We start from the raw sequence: 17,836 nt of genomic DNA, 5'->3' as shown, positions 1-17,836 counted from the left end.
ATCAAAAATCCCAGTAAGTCAAATAGTACAGTCCGGGCTAAAAACGTAGTCTATGTTAAAGCAATTGACTTATTGGGAATTTGACCTAATGCAACAGCAGTTTTAATATAACGAAATAAGATAAAATATAAGTTCAGTTTCGCTGAGTCAACAGTGCCGGAAGGTCAAAAGTATAATCTGTTAAAAACAACGATAGTCCTCTCGACGCATGACTTCAATAATTTCGTGTTTTGGTGTACTTAAAGTTGTGCTAAAATTTTGAAATTTGGCACAGAGCTTCTTGGTTAGTCCTACTCGATGACTATTTTGTTGGAACTTTAAACTATTTACCGATCTAATTAATAAAAATTGAAAAATGTATGGTGAAATAGTTTTAAATCGTGATTTCTAACATGAAAAAGTTAGCATGCGAGATTTTTTTTGTTTTTGGGTTAGAGAGGTTTTGTCTGTGGCAAAGTTGTAGCTAAAAGTGTGATGCGTAAAATATATATTTTTTAAAATGTTTACAATCAGTGGTTCAATAGATAACTTGGGTTGAAGAGGACGGCAAATTTAGCATTTCGCAACGCATGGAAAGAACTACATCGTACGATGGGACTGCTGAGTGAACTTTTAATTTACACTTCTAAGGACAAGAAAAATAGGTATATACAAATCACCAGTTCATTCATATTATTTATAAAACATCTTTCTGTATTACCAGCTTACACTTTTCACTTATATTAATAATAATACATCATAAACAGGGTGTTAAAAATAAGCGGGGAGATATTTTACCTAGTAATTCCTTGGGTCAAAATAAACAGAAAATGCAGGATACCGTAACATTTTTTCCAAAATCATTTCGTTAACCAGATATCCGCCATTTTGTATTTTTTACATACAAATATTTATCTTTACACTTTTCCAACCGATGTCAATGAAACTTGGTATGTATGTTAAGGTAGGAGAGACCCTTTTTTATTAAAAAAGATTCATCTCTATTAACCTTAAAATTTCAAAATTTAACACTTAACTACAATATAATATACTTTACTACACCACAATATTTACGTATCACCATATAAATCTTTAATAAAATAAAACGTTCACATTTTTAAAATCCAAAGTAAATCAATACAATCTTTCTTTTTTGAAAAATATAGTAAAAAAATATGGCGATGTTAAAATAACGACAGGTGAGTTTCGATCTGGGTGTTTCAGGTTTGAACCTAGGAGGATTTAACATTAATTATCATTATAGTTTAATCCTCCCTTGAGATAAACTGATTGAGAGGAATACATGAAACCGAAGGGGGAGGGATCACAAGTGCATTAGTACTTACTTTGATGGATTTAACAAAAACCTTTTCTATTTCACTTATTTTCAGCTGTTTAATTTCAAACGATACGTTTTAGCTACATCATTAACATGATTATCATCATCATCATCGTTTGAGTTTGGGTTTGCGGCAATGTATTTTTATGAATAAAACCTTTAACTTGATACCAAACTTGACCTCTGTTGCTATTAATTGACTGTATGGACTATTAATTAACAGCTGTGGACAACCTTATACGAGTGTGAGTAAGTCCGAAAACAGAGTAAGTCCGAAAACAACTCTAAAAAACAATAAGCAATAAATTGCAAGAACCGTTGCTTATATCATTGTGTGTAAACCACATACAGTACACCTGTATTCTATCTATTTTACCTTTTATTTTTCCAAGACTTTATAGAAAATCACGCATTACGTGATCAGTGAAGAAAGGCTGTATCCCATGTGTTTTATAGGTAAAGAAGACAAGGGCGGTCCTAGACATATATTTTGGGGGGGTCACCGGGGGCCTGGGGGGTATGGAATACCCCCCAAAAAGGAGGGGGGTCCTGGGGTTCCCCCCGGGGAAAATATATAAATAAATAAATATAGGCTATACAGGTGATCAACTCAAGGAGGCCACCATTGGGATATCGGAAACGGTAAGAATTAGAGAAAACTTAAAATGGGGGACATTCCTTTATTTTTTGTGGCAGTTAAAAATATGATTTTAGTTTCTTTTTTTTACTCAGCCACCATTTTCCAAAATGGCGGCCAAATTTGAGATTTCTTATGGAACGCCCTATATTTTATCATGTTTTCGGATAGAATAGGCAATTTAAAAACTTTTTTATCCTTGAAATTTTTTCGATAAACCCACTCGTTTAGGAGTTACAGCCTATGGAAAAATGACTTCCGGTGTACATTTTACATCATGTAACTCCTAAACAAGTAAGTTTATAGCAAAAATGCGAAGAGTAAAAAAGTCTTAAAATTGCATCCACATTCCAAAAAAGACCATAAAATTCATTAAAAATATGAATTATATTATTTTAAAAATGGCGGCAAACTTGAAAAGTGGAAAACTTTTTATTTTATAGTCTTTAAGGAATGTAGATGCAATTCTAAGACGAATTTACTTTCTGCAATTTTGCTCTAAACTTACTCGTTTAGGAGCTACATGATGTAAAATGTACACCGGAAGTCATTTTTCCATAGGCTGTACTCCTAAACGAGTGGGTTTATCGAAAAAATGTCAAGGATAAAAAAGTTTTTAAATTGCATATTCTATCAGAAAACATGATAAAAAAACTAAAATCATATTTTTAACTGCCACAAAAAATAAAGGAATGTCCCCCATTTAAAGGTTTCTCTAATTCTTACCGTTTCCGATTTCCCAATGGTGGCCTCCTTGAGTCGATCACCCTGTATATATGAATTTGAACGGATGGTGTTTTTGGCCTCTAGGGACCTCAAAACTAAAAATTAAATCGGTCCCGGGTCCAGGTGTTTAGTAGCTTATTCCCTATATGGAATATTCACCAAAAACCTAATAGTTATATAGAACAATATTACATTCAACCAGCTGTTGGTTAAAACAAATTATATGGGACTAAAACAAATCAATGATTACAAAGATTCCTTTAAAAATTAATTTGAACATCCTACTAGTTTACTATGCATATTTAATTAATCTGCCATCCTCATACCTAAGAATTGAATGTATCAATGGTCAGCATTACACATAGTATAAATAAGTCAACTCTAAATATGTCTTTAAATTTGTGTCACATATGCTGAATGTTTACAGCTGTTATGTTAAGCAAATTATATTGAACTAAAAGCTAGCTTAGAAGGTTAGCGTCGGCTGCTAGACTTTTAAAAAATTAAAACTTAATTTCTAAAAAACTGGTACCCTTAATTATAATTATGGCTTTGACATTCCCTGGTTCTCAAAATTATCTTTCTTTCAACACAAAAATAATGAAAATCCGTCGACTGGTTGATTCAAAATGTGAAAAACGTTTTACGTTTTTAATAATACGTTTTAATAATATACGTTTTAATAATATATATGATAGTTTAGACAGGTTTCAACCCTTCCGAGGCGTAATACGTTTACACAGTTTATGTGTAGACTACATTATAACTCATAAAATAGTTCTAAAATTAAATGGATCTCCTTTTACAAACGTATATAATAACCAGAAATTTTCAAATCGCCCTTGCGTGTATTTCATGCCACAAATTTTGACGAAAGGCTTTTTATTACATAAACTATACCTATTTACAGTGTTGACCAAGAAGCTGGCAAGAAGCATTAATCGATAAGCTATGTACCAAATATGATAATTTTAGCTTTATTCTAATTATGACAAAACACGAAGTAACTAAAAGCGAGTTTTGTTGGTGTAGTAAGCGTTGCAGGAGGCCTACTTTATACTGCATCGACGTTCACTTTTATTGCTTTTGATCTTCCGGCACTTTTGACTCAGCGAAACTGAACTTGTATTTTACCGTATTTCGTTTAAACTGCTGTTGCATTAGGTCAAATTCCCAATAAGTCAATTGCTTTATCATAGACCACGTTTTTAGCTCGGACTGTACTATTTGACTTACTGGGAATTTTGATCTACAGACACTGCAAACATTGTAGTTTTTGACCTAGCGGCACAGGTATAAATTATTTGATCTTCCGGGACTGTTGACTTTCAGCAACATTCCCCTCGGACTTCGGTGCGGGAGGGACGGGTTCAATCCCCGGCACATCCACTAAACTTTGATCTCTCGTAACTTCTCTTGTGAAATGCCACTGGCATAGAAAAAAAAAAAAAAATACTGACTTGTCAAGGTCGACTTGTATCATGTAGTGGTTGAAAATCACTAACTGAATAAAAAGAATAAAACAAATCTGCTTTAAATAATTCCAGACAATTGTGAGGTTATAGTAAATTGTTTGTCTCAATCAAACAAATTAAGCCCTATGAATCGCAGTTTTAGCTTTTTATAGTAATAGAATTGAAACTTGTCCAGTCCAGCTTAAATTATTCAAGATTTTTACAACATCAAGTCAAAACTTGATAAGTAGGCCTATATACTTTACTAGATAAGTAGTAAAGTAGAGAACTAACTGATCACAAATGTGTTAATGCTACTTAAAACATAAGTAAAATTTGTCGATGGTCTTAAATGATTTGTGGTCATTAGAATTTTCGTTTGTGAACATTAATGTGCCGATACTGAGTAGTTAAATGTAATTATTTCATAAGTATTTACGTTTAATAGTCCATGAGACACTGTCAACGTGTGTTCCCCTAAAAAAACAATGTTAGTAGGATTTTAGTTTTAGTACAAAACCTTTACCAATTGAAAAAGATACATATTCCTCACGTCTCAGAATATCTCCTCGCGGAGACTCGAGTGGTGGGTAGGACAGGTGGCGCGCGATCATGCTGGTGTTGGCGTTGCTACTGTAACCTGTAACAACCACTCTCTACTACATTACAGACCAGACAGATCATTGATTACACATCTGATAATAAAGGGGTTACCAGGTCCGAGTATTCATTACCGAAATGAACGATTCAACCGAGTGCTGGTCAACAACCAGCGATTGTGAACTGGTTACAAGTGGAAACTTTTGCGATACCAAATCAGATGATTCTGGCGACTCGCAATTATTTTCTCTTGTATTGGGAAATGGTATATTCAATTACTATGGCCCAGAGTTACTCTTTCCAAGCTAAATTTTCTAATCTTGACCTTTAAGTTACATAGTTCCTCGCAGCATTGTAATTATTGTGGATTATTATTTAGATTATATTATATTTTAGTTAACCTGTATAATTGATTAATGTAATTGACAATACTCTTAATATCTTGTTTAGTGACTGACTTTTACTGTGAAACGTAGATAACATAATTGATTACAGCATAATATCTATTGAATTTTATGACATTAACTTGCTGTTTTACACTCAAAGTTTAAAACCAACACGAAACCGAGGTTGAAAAACGAGTCAAGGTTTAAAAGGCAATTTCGAACCGACTGATAAACTTTTCGTCATGCTGAACAACTTTAAGATAACTAATTTAGCCTACTATTGGAATTTGTATTTATTGTTTATCATTATAATTTAGCCCCCGAAATAACGAAAACAGAGATGTTATTAAGTATTCTACTGTTTTGTCGTAAAGATTGTGTTATTTTCGTATCACTTATTTCCTCAGATTAAAAATAAATGAACTACAATAAGGACATCGAAAATCTGCATATAATGTAACCTTAAGTAGCAATTTGCTTAAATTATAATTGGAAACATCTAAATATTCTTGCAGTTTAGGATTATGTTCAAGCTCTCTGAATATAATTTACATGCTAACTTTGGAAATGTAATTGTTCTAAAAATCCTATCATCAAAAAGACTTTTATAGATGTTGAGATTCACCCCTCTTCCTATGTTGTTAGGTTACGCTCCTTTCAAAACGAGAGAAAAAATTTTATATTTATGGCAATTTTAAAAGTTTAAGGGATTAAAGCTCTACGACTATGATTCATGAATCAAGAAATGCCGACTTGATCACTTTTATGATTCTCAGAGAGAAGTCTGTTTCCAAAGATAGATGGTTGTAAACAACGTAAATTGTGCTCAGTTACAAACTAGTTTTGAAGTCCTCTGAGTCTTGTACTAAAATGGAAATAACCTTCTCTCGGTAAAACTATACTCGGTAATCATCGTCGAGTATACATATTAGGAGTTTCATTTATTATCCTTTCACAGGGTTAACCAACCTGACTTAATTGTTCAGAGAGATCTTCCATTTTTAACATAATTCGTTTTGAGTCTTGGGCAAGGCAAGCATCCTAACCGTGTTATAATCTCAGCATTCATGTAAACCTAAAGGTTTAAATTTGTTAAAGTTACAGGATGTCGTTTTATATTAGAGTCGCTTAAAGATAATGTCAAAACAATCGCATCAATGAGTTATTTTGCCTCTAAATAGCTTAAAATAGTATGTTCCATCACAAGGTGCTGTTTACAGGAAAAACTTAACTTAACCGGGATTGGAAATGAGTGCAACTAAAATTAAACTTTTAACCCGTGAGATAACTGCATTTTTCGTCATACTGCACATTGCATAAGCAAACTATTTCACAAAACAAAACTTTTTAGTATTGTTCATTTCTGCGACTAACAATCCATAGGGTAGCAAGAAAGTCTAATTACGCCCTCCATCTCAGTTTATATATATTTTAACAAATCCAAGAACAAAGAATCAGTTATCATATCTTAACTTTCATTATAATGTGACTAAACTAGAACTCAAATTCCTTTTACACTAGATAGTCAGGTCTAGTAAGACATTATCTCACTAAATTAATCCGTATTGTTGAACACGTCTTCTTTCGTAACACTAATTGCTCAAACCGGAATCAAGAATGTTATAACAACTCTATTGAAGCGTGGATGATGTTATAAAGTGGACCTGTAATGGCCAGTTTATTGGGTAATATGTAAACTAAAGCCTCTATAATAACAAGGTACTAGACACCGATGGGGAATCTTACGAAATATGTGTGGACATCCACGTGTTCGTTCTATGACTTAATATCAGGGATAACATTTTTAGATTTTTTTGTTGAGGGTGTAATAATTTATTGAATTGTACACATTAAATATATTTTCAAAGAAATTATTTCCATTTGGCCTTTCAGACGTCTCAGCCATGTAATGATTCTGCATGCAAATTTCTTTATAACAAGACTTCTCTAATAAATATCACAAACTTTTGAATGCATGACCGAAACCTCATCTAACATACACAAATAGTACAATTTTATGTTTTATATTGCAATCCATATATTAATAGGTAAGCATGTTTCTTTAAAACCTTTTTTCTCAGTTCGTGTGCATCGCTGGGAAAATCCACGCATACTGTTAAGAAAGATATATTCTTGAAGATGTGCAGAATCCCTTTATAAATTAAAAAAACGCTAAAAAATAAGCATCAAAATTAGTTTAAAATAAAAACAAATTATATTGTTCTTATGGGTTGCTATGTTGGTTACGAAATAACATCGAAATACAAACAGAAAATCAAATCAAATTGAAGAAATTCCAGTCACATGTTTTATTTACAGCGTGAGGTGAAAATAGAGAAGTCTGCACATTACGTATTTTGGGTCGAGTTTTCGACCACTGGACGACTTCTAGTATTTATAAATGTGTGCTTCTCTTGGATACGAGCAAAAAAAAACATAATAATTATTGTTTCCCCCTTATAACTTATTCGCTCACTGTCTGTTGATCTTGATCATGCCTTAGTATGTCAAAAGTGTTACCTTTGTCAAGTCAGCTTGAGTCAACAAATTGAGATTTGAATAATGGTCCTGACTAAAGAAGCATCTAGCCTTAGCACGTATTAAAGAGTAGATTGTCTACTGCGTAGACTGTCTATTCTTCAATCTGTGGTCTGAGTTAGCAGCGAAGCTACACAAAACATGCAATCCATTTCACCCTAACTTCGCACCCATTCAGCTTTGAAAATGTCCACAAAGTCCGTAACTGCCTGAGGGAAGGTATTAAGTGACAGTTCGTAACCATTTGGGTATTTGCACACCCAAGCTGCATTTTCACGAACTCCGTGTAATATCGCTCAGTACTTGAACAATAAAATCAGCTGGTCGTGCGAACACTACACAATCGTGAAAGAACATCCTCAGACATGACATTCACGACGTCTCACGTCTCACGTCTACGTCTACGTCCCACCGACTCTACTGTTTGTTTCTCACAAGAAGGTTGAGACAAGAGTGTAGCAACTGCATTGACCTCTAGCCACTTTCACTCTCAACCGTTCCCTCTGTCTGGCGTTCCACTGTTCCCCCGTTCCTTGTCTGGTCGGTGTACCTATTCCCCCGTTCCCTATGTCATGGCCACCGACAGCTTCCTTTGAAGGAGTACGAATTTGAAAGCCATTCACTCATCTCGTTTATCGAACTTTTGATGCAACCGACCTAGTTAGCATAGTGAGCTGTTACGAGGATGAAACGGGGTTCGTACTAAAAATATTGTTGGGACACTTTGAATGTTTGACTTAGAGAAAAGTATTAATTGTTTTCAAATATTTCAAGGCGGTTGAGCACAACTGTATGGCATAGCATTCCACTTCTTCCGTTCCTCAGGTCTGGGCCACCGACAGGTTCCTTTGAAGGAGTAGATATTTCAAGGCCGTTCTGTCATCACGTTTGTCGATGTTTTTTTACGCAATCAGGAGAGCGAGTTAGCACACTCGATTTTTAACAAGAACCCTTTATGGTTGGTAGTAAACCATTCTTCTTTTAAATACTTTAAACTTCGAGCTGGAGGAAGTAGTTGGTTCTCAAAAGTTGTCAAGGGATAGCTCTCGGAAGAGTTGCAGCAAACACAAAAGAGAACCATCTAGTCTCTACTATGGACAGCATTTTACTCCTTTGTTCCTGGTGGTCCAAATCCATCTTTGTAGAAATTACAGTTTAACATAACACAGCTTCGAAGCCCTCACATTGGAAAAACAGAGACAAGATTAGTCCATCAAATATATTAAGTTCAGTTTCGAGGCTTGACGTTTTGTTGGAGTTTTGTTTGTTTCCCAATAAGAAATACCAGTATTGCACCAACAAACAATTGGTTCAATTGATTTCAAGTTTCCTATAATCTACGCCTATCAAACAAAAGGCGAATTCTTCCAAATAAATTACAATAAGTCTTATATACAACCCTCCCCTATTTAAAAACTAACCACTTATCTATGTGCAGCAAAGACATGGGGCCATATAGTTTACGAGGAAGTTTTTTGGTCATTGTACACAATCATTGAATGTTGGACAATCCTCTGAAAAAATTGCCCTAGTCTGGCCATACAATGGGTGACCGAGCAAATCGGTTCACTTGCTGACTAGACTCGAGCGCTGTCAACCAACGACCGATTTCATGGCACAGATAGCCGCCATAGTTCAACACTATCGGACAATTATTGCCGTTGAAAGGTCCCTTTTTACGATCTATTCTGCAACACCAGAGGCTGCGAAGTCATTCAGAGCATTTCGTAAAGTTTCGGCTGTTTTATTGGTTTGATCTGACTCGATTGTTTTGATATAGGCTCACGTTAGTTTTAACAAGCTATCTATCTGTCATTTTTATCCAATCTTACATATACATATTGTGCAACATTCTTTTGGTGTATGTTCTTGTTGGTGAATGCAAATAAGAAGAATGATCCTTAACGATGTTAAATAAATATGTATTATTCGGTAGAAATAGATTATGAACGAAACCAGAGAGAGATAGAGAGAGAGAGAGAGAGAGAGAGAGAGAGAGAGAGAGAGAGAGAGAGAGAGAGAGAGAGTAAGGATCTTAAAGCATCTAAACCCCAGGCCAGCGGGGAAGAGACAAGAATTAAAAATCATATCAGAGGACGTTGTGCAGAGGTCTTTTGCCTCCCAACGGTTCAAGAACAAAATAACCAGAAGTCACCGGTTCGATCCTAAGGAGTCGTGATAGTAGGAAACTGGGCACCACCTTTTATCATTATCATTATCAATTACATTTCAATTAAGATGTTGACGCACCCTAAGTGCGCATTTTAACCCAAATATGAGTGAAGGATGAGTGTAGAATGGAGTGTGGTGCTTTGTGTGGCTTTGTTACTGACTTGAGATCAGCTGTTTCTAAAGTTTTGTCCCGTCCTTGATGATTGGATTTCAATCGATCATGACTAAAGGAAAAGTTGATCGCAAACCTGGTCAGTCCATCTCACTCCATTCTGGCTTCAACATGTATGTATGCAGCTTAAAATACGCAGCTCCAAACTGCGTATTTAACGAATTAATGTATTGTAATTGATTACAATAGGCTATCACCCTGGTTTGAACTACGCCTATCACTATCGTGAATCTCCTTGGACTATTTTCGCAAGCCAAATATAAACTCTACAACCCACACACTACATATTTTTTCCGCTGGACCCAACACTATCCTCACTGAGGTGTTGAGAGCTGTAGGTGTTTTACGAAACTCCCTATTTCATCTACCTTCGCGCATTTTTGCACTGGCACGCCCTGGAAGCGGATCGGAATCGCACGTTTTCAACTGCGGCGTTGCCAAGGACTCTTGGGTGTGGCCGGCCACGTGTTGTGAGGTCTCGTGTTCACTCCACAACACGGCCTACACGCCGCAACAACACGGCACAACACGTTCAACACGCTGTACATTGTACAATGACCAACCAACCGGTCTTCCAATAATGGTAGCATGTTGAAATAACTGTTTGGCTGGTAAGAAATGCTTGTTTAGATACCTTTCTAAAATATCAACGGAAATTCCGTGGTGATTGTGCAAATTAGAAATGATAACGCGTAGTTACTAATTGTATCAGTGTTTCCATTTTCACAGTGAGGGGTTTTATTTGTGTTGTAATATACTGGATATTTGCTGTTGAAATGTTCGTAAAGCAGCTACGTTTAAATTAAAACCGTATTACAGTATAACGTGTAATGAATAGTGGCAGAGTGGATATTGCTTGTTCAATAGATCGATCGCATAAAAATTGAAAGTCTACCTGAGTAGCTATTACCAGTTTCTTATGGTTAAACCGGTTCTATTTCCTGGGCGATTTTGCTGATTAAAACATGAGTTGACAGGTTTTGGCCGATTTCCTCTCATCTACTGGAAATATTGTACTTCAATTTTACAATAGTATAAAAGTAACAGATAATAAATTAGTTAGTAAATGTTATTTACTTCAGTATAGCCTTGTGGTACCTATTTCAAATGTTGTATAATTTATGCCGGACATGTTCTACGGTTCATCAGCAGTCACTCAAAGAGAGACCTACTGTCAGAGTTCTTTTTCCTCTCTTAGTTTTGTTAAGATGATAGCGCGAGGAACATCAAAGATGCTTTAGTTTCAAACAAGATGTCTTTTCAGTTTGGGATGGTTAAAAAGTTGGGGCACATAACTTAGTATTTGACAGGAGCGCACTCTGTCTGTGGCTTGATTCAACTACAGTAGCGTACGTATAATGTATCGTAAAACTGACAACTGTTTTAACATGAGCATAAGATGTGTACCTCTACAGTTCTACCAACAGTTATCACTCTCCCTATCACAAAAAAATGAAGAGGAGTGTTGCTGGTCTCATGGTTAGCCTCTCGGACTACGGTGCGAAAGAGACTTTTTGGCAGATTCGATTCTCGACTTTCCTTTAAGAGCGTCTGTAATTATTTGATAGTATTGCCACTGGTGTAGACAATAGCAGAAAAAACTAGTCCATCGGACATTAGAAATTCATATTCAATTGAGATGAGGACGCCACATATGAGCTTATTTTTACCCAAATATGATTGAAGGATGAGTGTAGAGGGGAGTGTGATGCCTTGTGTAGCTTTGTTACTGACTGAGGCCAGCTTTTGAAAGTCCGATAATTAAGGGCAATCGGGTACAGATTTGAAATTCAAAAAACTAGACACTTTTCTCAGAATCGAACCGGCGAACTTTTGATCCTGATATACCCAAAAATAGTTTAGGGATTTTGACCACTTTCCCTTTAAAGCGTCTGTCTACAAAAAATGCCACTAGCATAGATACTACCAAAAAAGCTACTAATTTTGATCAAACCAGACATACACCATTGGTCCAGCGGTCATCAGATTCCCGGCTTATCTACAAGGATTTTAGGGATTTGGGCCACTTTCCCTTAAAAACGTCTAGCTAAGATTCTTCAATACGAAATTCCGCTAGCATAGACACTAATAAAACCTATATCAAAAACCTATCACAAACGTCGATAGCTTACCAATTTTAACTTACAAGATGTGCAAAAGGGGTAGATTCGATCCTTGACATATCCGCATAAATTCGAGGAGTTTGGACCATTCCCATGAAAACATTTGTGGTTCCAACGGATACAGGTATATCAAAATCCTATCACAAACGTCTAATGACCCACCAATTTGACCTTGCTAGACGTAGCATTAGTGCAGCGTCCAGCGGTCACCAGACCCTGACAAAGCTAGGTCCTAGGTCGCGTGTTGACCATTGCCTCACCAACACACTTGACAACCCAACCTTAGCGACCGACCTCGGCTACAGCTGTCGCGAAATAACCGTGCTTAGCCACGCCAAGGGTCAGGCATAGTTATAGAAAATAGCCACGCGCCGTGGTGCAACTGTATCAATCTAATTGGGCAACCTCCGTGAATGGTTAAGTATGGCCAAAGACAAGGGAATTCCCTGCTCTGTGTGGCATAATGATTGGAGAGTGATGTTGATGTTATGGTCGTCCAAGGTTGCACAATTGGATGTCTATTTACGTTTCATTTACCAAGCCAAATAATAAGTCAGATGATTCCTCACTTGACATGACCTTCTAAATAGAGATTTCGGAGTTCTTCTGTTCGAATTCTGATAATTTCATACAATCTTCCTCTTCTTATCTCATACTAAAATTTAGCTTCTGCTACTCTATTCCCTTGAATCCTTGTACTCTCTCCGTGGTAAATTCCCTCCGATGTGAAACTTCCACTTCCTGTCTCAAATCCACGACGTCGACGTTATGACGGATGACTACAGGTGGCATTGACTCGTCATTGTCGTGGAGTCCCAAGGGCCTCGCCATGGTCGGACCCTAATTGTAGATTATGATGTTTAGATGTTTCGGTGTTCATCGCCATAAAATACCTTGACGTAATTGAAAGCCTGAAAGGATGAGGTTATTAGTTTCGAATGAGGAAACAATCTTCACGATCAAAACAGATTTATTGTCCTAAATTCAATAGTTTGATGGTACGGTCCCATTTATCCTCAACTTTTAATTTGAAAGTTATTTAATTCGAGGTTTTCTACGCAAACATGTTTGCGTTTTTTATAAGAAAACGTTCCATACTTTATCGTTAGACCAAGATTACCATTGATTTTATACTATTGACTGCAATTTCTTGTTAACATGCGTGATGGAACACAACAGTTTATAGTGTTTAAAGTTATAATACGCTTTAATTTGAAATTACTGTACTTTTTTCTTGCTGTTTAAAGCACAAAAGTAACATTATTATTTACAATTGACAAATTTTTACTTGCTAAATACCAGTGTATTTTTTATAGAGGTATCTCAAGAAGTTTCTCCCATTTTATAATTGTATCTCGCTTACCATTTAATATAACCATAGTGAGTTGCTTCTTAGATTTCCAAATTTTACTACATAGCTTACTATTTAAAATATAATACGTCTATTAAGAGCCAAGCTAAATGGAATGGAATCAAAGAATGCATTAATTACGTTTCCTTATGGTTAGATCATCTTTCTATACAACGGGAATTGCTATAGTATATGATTTAACATATTTCTCTACTAATGCGTAATTTTTTGCTTATTTATAGAATCCACAGGAAGCATTAGATAACTTAAAACAAATGTTTTACACGATCTAACTAGAAAGTTCAGATTAATTGACCACTTAACTACTGACCCTTTGTTTTGTTAATTTTTATGTGTAATACTGAATATTTTACCTGCAATGGCTGTTGACTTACTAAGTGGGACTTGATTGACTCATTACATTAGACAGTGAGAGTAAAGAACACCTCAAGTGTAAGCGTATGAAGCCTTGACCTGACAGTCTCTCACTCTGTACCTCCCACCCTTTCTCTCTCTCACTCACACAGCTGAGCTTCCTGCACTTGCAATACACCTTCATCACTTTACATTTAAATGTTGACATCAGTAGCAATCGGCATTTGCAGTGCACCAATCACAATAATAGCTCAGACGTGTTACGACAAAAATTACAATAGTGCTGATTCTTGTACAAACACACAACAAATATATCTAACTAATTTATTATTAAATAAGACAATATGATGTGTACATTAGGAGAAGAATAACCAATGATTGAAAAGCGGGTTGTAAGTACACTTGGAAAACATTTTAAACATAAACATTAGTTAAACATTAACAGCCTAACGACATAGAGATCCTCTAAAACAAGCGCGTGTACGGGCAAACTTATTTTCGTTCGAGGATTTTAGATTTTTGTGTTGAGCATGGGGTATTTGGCCACGAGAAATCGATTGGAGTTGGTCTCAGTAATGGGAAAAATCATGTTCCTGTACTACAGCCCTTGAAAGTACCCATGTTATCGGCAACTACTTTTTGTAATGGTAGTTAATAAAAACAGCTGTTACAGGTTAGTTTTAATGTCATAATTTGATTTGACATGTAAACAAAAACAACTGCATTGGTTAGTTTGGACCATTAATAGTCAAAGGTTTTGACTAAACATTTTAAAGAATAGTTGTATTTAGTTAATTCATTAGGTACATATTAATATTAAATGTTTTTAAAGTTAATTTCAAGATTAAAAATTAAACACAGAAGACCTCCGAAGCAAAAATATTTAGAATTTAAAAGAAAGAGAAGCTACAATCGATCATCGAGAAAAAAATGTATCCACTTCGTCTACAACCGAACCACATCCAACCAGCTCATACATCTCACCAGATGTCTCAGAACCCTGGCCAAGTCGCGCATCAAAGAATTAAAGTGGTGAAATAATTTCATATCTTACGGCCGAGCAATATGATCATCTTGAGCGCAGGGGCGTCGACGAATCGCTGATGTAGGTTAGGCAGAACGTCAGAGCAGTGAAGTCTGAAATTCCCAAACCTATAATGTCGCCATGTCGGTGGAGAGATATTTTCTTGAATAAGCATTATGCAGCCACATTGAAAGCGGACAATATTCGGAAATTTGAAATACCGTTCTATCCTTGCTACACTTAAGAGTCTTCCGTAGTGGAAGCCATGTTGGATTTCTTCCCCATAAGAACAATGTTAACTTTGGGTCCAAATATCTCATCAGCAAATTGTCATATAATTATGGATAAGGAGTTAAATTTAAGGAATTGCGGTCCTCTAGAGATTGACGTTTTTATTGCACAATTTTTAATTTTTATAATGAATAATTGATTATTAATTAGCTTAAAATTAAGCTAATTATTGAAAGGCAATGAAAATGGATTTTCGAAATTCAAAAACCTCAGTCACGAGTCTATTATGTTAAAAATACAAATTATAAATTTCAAAGCTATATCTTAACAAATAACGCCGTTACGTGTCCACAAATGATGTAATGTTTAACATTGTTCTTATGGGGAAGAAATCCAACATGGCTTCCACTACGGAAGACTCTTAATGCTGAAACTGGAAAGGTGAGCATTATCTAAATTGTAAATTATTATCTAAATGCTACTAGGCAATGAGAAGATTTGCAAAAGTTCCGATTCAACAACTAACTAATTTAATAAACGTTTTTATTGAATCCGATCAAATCTCGGTCTCCCGGTACTATTATATTAAGTACCCGAGTGTTTACAGTTGTCACCTTCAAATAAGAACATTTCTAGCTTAATTCAATCCAAGGGTTGGTTCTGAAATCTGAGCGTTTCCATTGGGTTTCTAACATAAGGACAACCGATAAATAGTAATAAAACGTGGGGTGTGTCTTCACAAAAATTTTAAAAATATTCCAATAATCTAAAAAAAATCTATTAAATTTATTTCCAGCTTTTGCACTATGTGTTTGTACAGTCTACATAAAATCATTGACAATTCTGCTCGTGCAATATTTTGTGTTTGGTGACATTTTGCGACACAGGAAACCACTCATGCACCAGACAAACCGATTGTGGCCGCGGTGTGGGGCAACATGCTGCATGACAACATGACAACATGTCATGACAACATGTCTCGCAACACCGTGTGGGAGGGAACCACCTCTTCCGCGTCCGAAATACTCCAACCTCCAACTGCAATCTTTGAAAACCAGTTGTAGTTGTCACTTTACCATTGCATCATACAGATGTGACCACTTTCCTGCTTCACGCCTTAAACTGTTGCCACAATTGAACCTCACAACTCAATACGATGTTTCAACACTTATTACTTTTAACATTCACAGTTGTATTGTAATCACCGTTTCGTTTAGGTGTAATGTGAAATTGGTGGATTTGAAATATAGTGGGTTTAATTACTTGGTAACTCGTACACGCAATAGATATGAGGATTACAAAATGATTGGTTTTGTCAGTGCGTTTGTGAAATGTTCGCAATCTTATATATTTGTTTGAGACCAAAGGTCAATCAATGTAAGTGTATGATGTAGATTTATTGTGGCAAAGGTGGCTTGGCGCAAACTTCTAATAATGGATCAGAAAATCAAACTTAAATGTAAATGTTGTTGGTTCAATCCCAGCTTGAGTTAATTCTACAACCAGATGCCATTTTCATTGGGCTTTTAACTTTTTGTATAATATCTAGCCAAAGTCAACGTTAGTAGGTAAATATACAAGGTTTAGGATGTTACCCATACAAAAAAATGTAAAAGCCAATTTCCTTAAGACACACAACATTAAAAAAATAATGTGGAAAGATGCTATAAACATTGGATATCATATTGATCAAGAAGATTAGTACAGTACATATAAACGGCTCTAGAAAAGATATACAAAGAAATAAAAGCATCGTTATAGCCTTCCTTTACAGTGCACCAAACAGTATAAAAGATCGTTGTAAGTGGAAATTTGATTTTTGGTACTCATACATCGAATTTATTACATATACCTTTGAAGCCAGATTAGTTGATGTAAATCACCAACAAATCTTTGTTCTTGTATCTTGTATACTATTTATATAATTCAGATAACTTGATACATCAATCTTATAACATTTATTTTCAATTTATCCATTCGCGTGCCTACTTTTAGTAGGTATTGTACTTTCATTACTAAATATCCTCAGTGTCGCCAACCTACCCACAATTGTCCCATCACATCCTGCCGAGCCCATCGACGCAGTGGTGCCAATTGAAAGGGACAAATGGATTTCCCCGGAAAGCCGTGATCAATAACCACAATTAACAGTCGGGTTGCGAAAGTGCGGCCTTGGGAGCGACCTTGTACAACAATGGATAACTCTTGTATCCGAACCGCTCTCTGGATAACGGGTCTTGCTGCAGGGCCTAGACTTAGCCCAGGAGGTTTGTGCTTTGTTAGCACAGAGTCAGATGATCATGAGTTTAATATAATTCTGTATTCCTTATTTCTTTGAAAACAAAACTAGTGGTATTGAAGATAACAGAATAATTATTCACAAAGAAATAATATGGAATTATCCAAACAAAGAGGGGTTTTTTGTTTGGTTTTACTCTAAGAACATCCCTCCTGACTATGGATACTACGTCACTTGTTGATGGGTCGTCTTCTCCTCGTACTGCGATTTTGACATGTTGCAAACTTAGCTGAACATACATTTTATCAGGCGAGTTAGTGTTAGTTTGTAGTATCTATAACAAGTTTACACCCCATTGCCATGTAGCTAGTTCACATAGTAAGTTGAATTGAGTCACCCTCGTAGTGTGATGCTGTCAGTCACTGATTTTTATAGAATACGGAAACTTGTTAACCTAAAAAGTTAAAAAAATATATGTATCATAAGCCAT

General features: G+C 35.7%; 1 protein-coding gene across 4 annotated transcripts in view; it reads left to right on the top strand.

Moving 5' to 3' along the window:
* LOC128994057 (A disintegrin and metalloproteinase with thrombospondin motifs 16-like) overlaps positions 1-17,836 on the top strand; it is a 141,688-nt gene that overhangs the window by 37,458 nt on the left and 86,394 nt on the right. The gene's annotated exons all lie outside the window — the stretch shown is intronic.

The sequence above is a fragment of the Macrosteles quadrilineatus genome, unplaced genomic scaffold, assembly GCF_028750875.1.
Source record: "Macrosteles quadrilineatus isolate MER2022 unplaced genomic scaffold, UCM_ALF_1.0 Scaffold_5__1_contigs__length_97177068, whole genome shotgun sequence".
NCBI lineage: Eukaryota > Metazoa > Arthropoda > Insecta > Hemiptera > Cicadellidae > Macrosteles > Macrosteles quadrilineatus.
The sequence above is the reverse complement of the archived record's forward strand: the minus strand, read 5'-3'. Positions and strand labels throughout refer to the sequence as shown.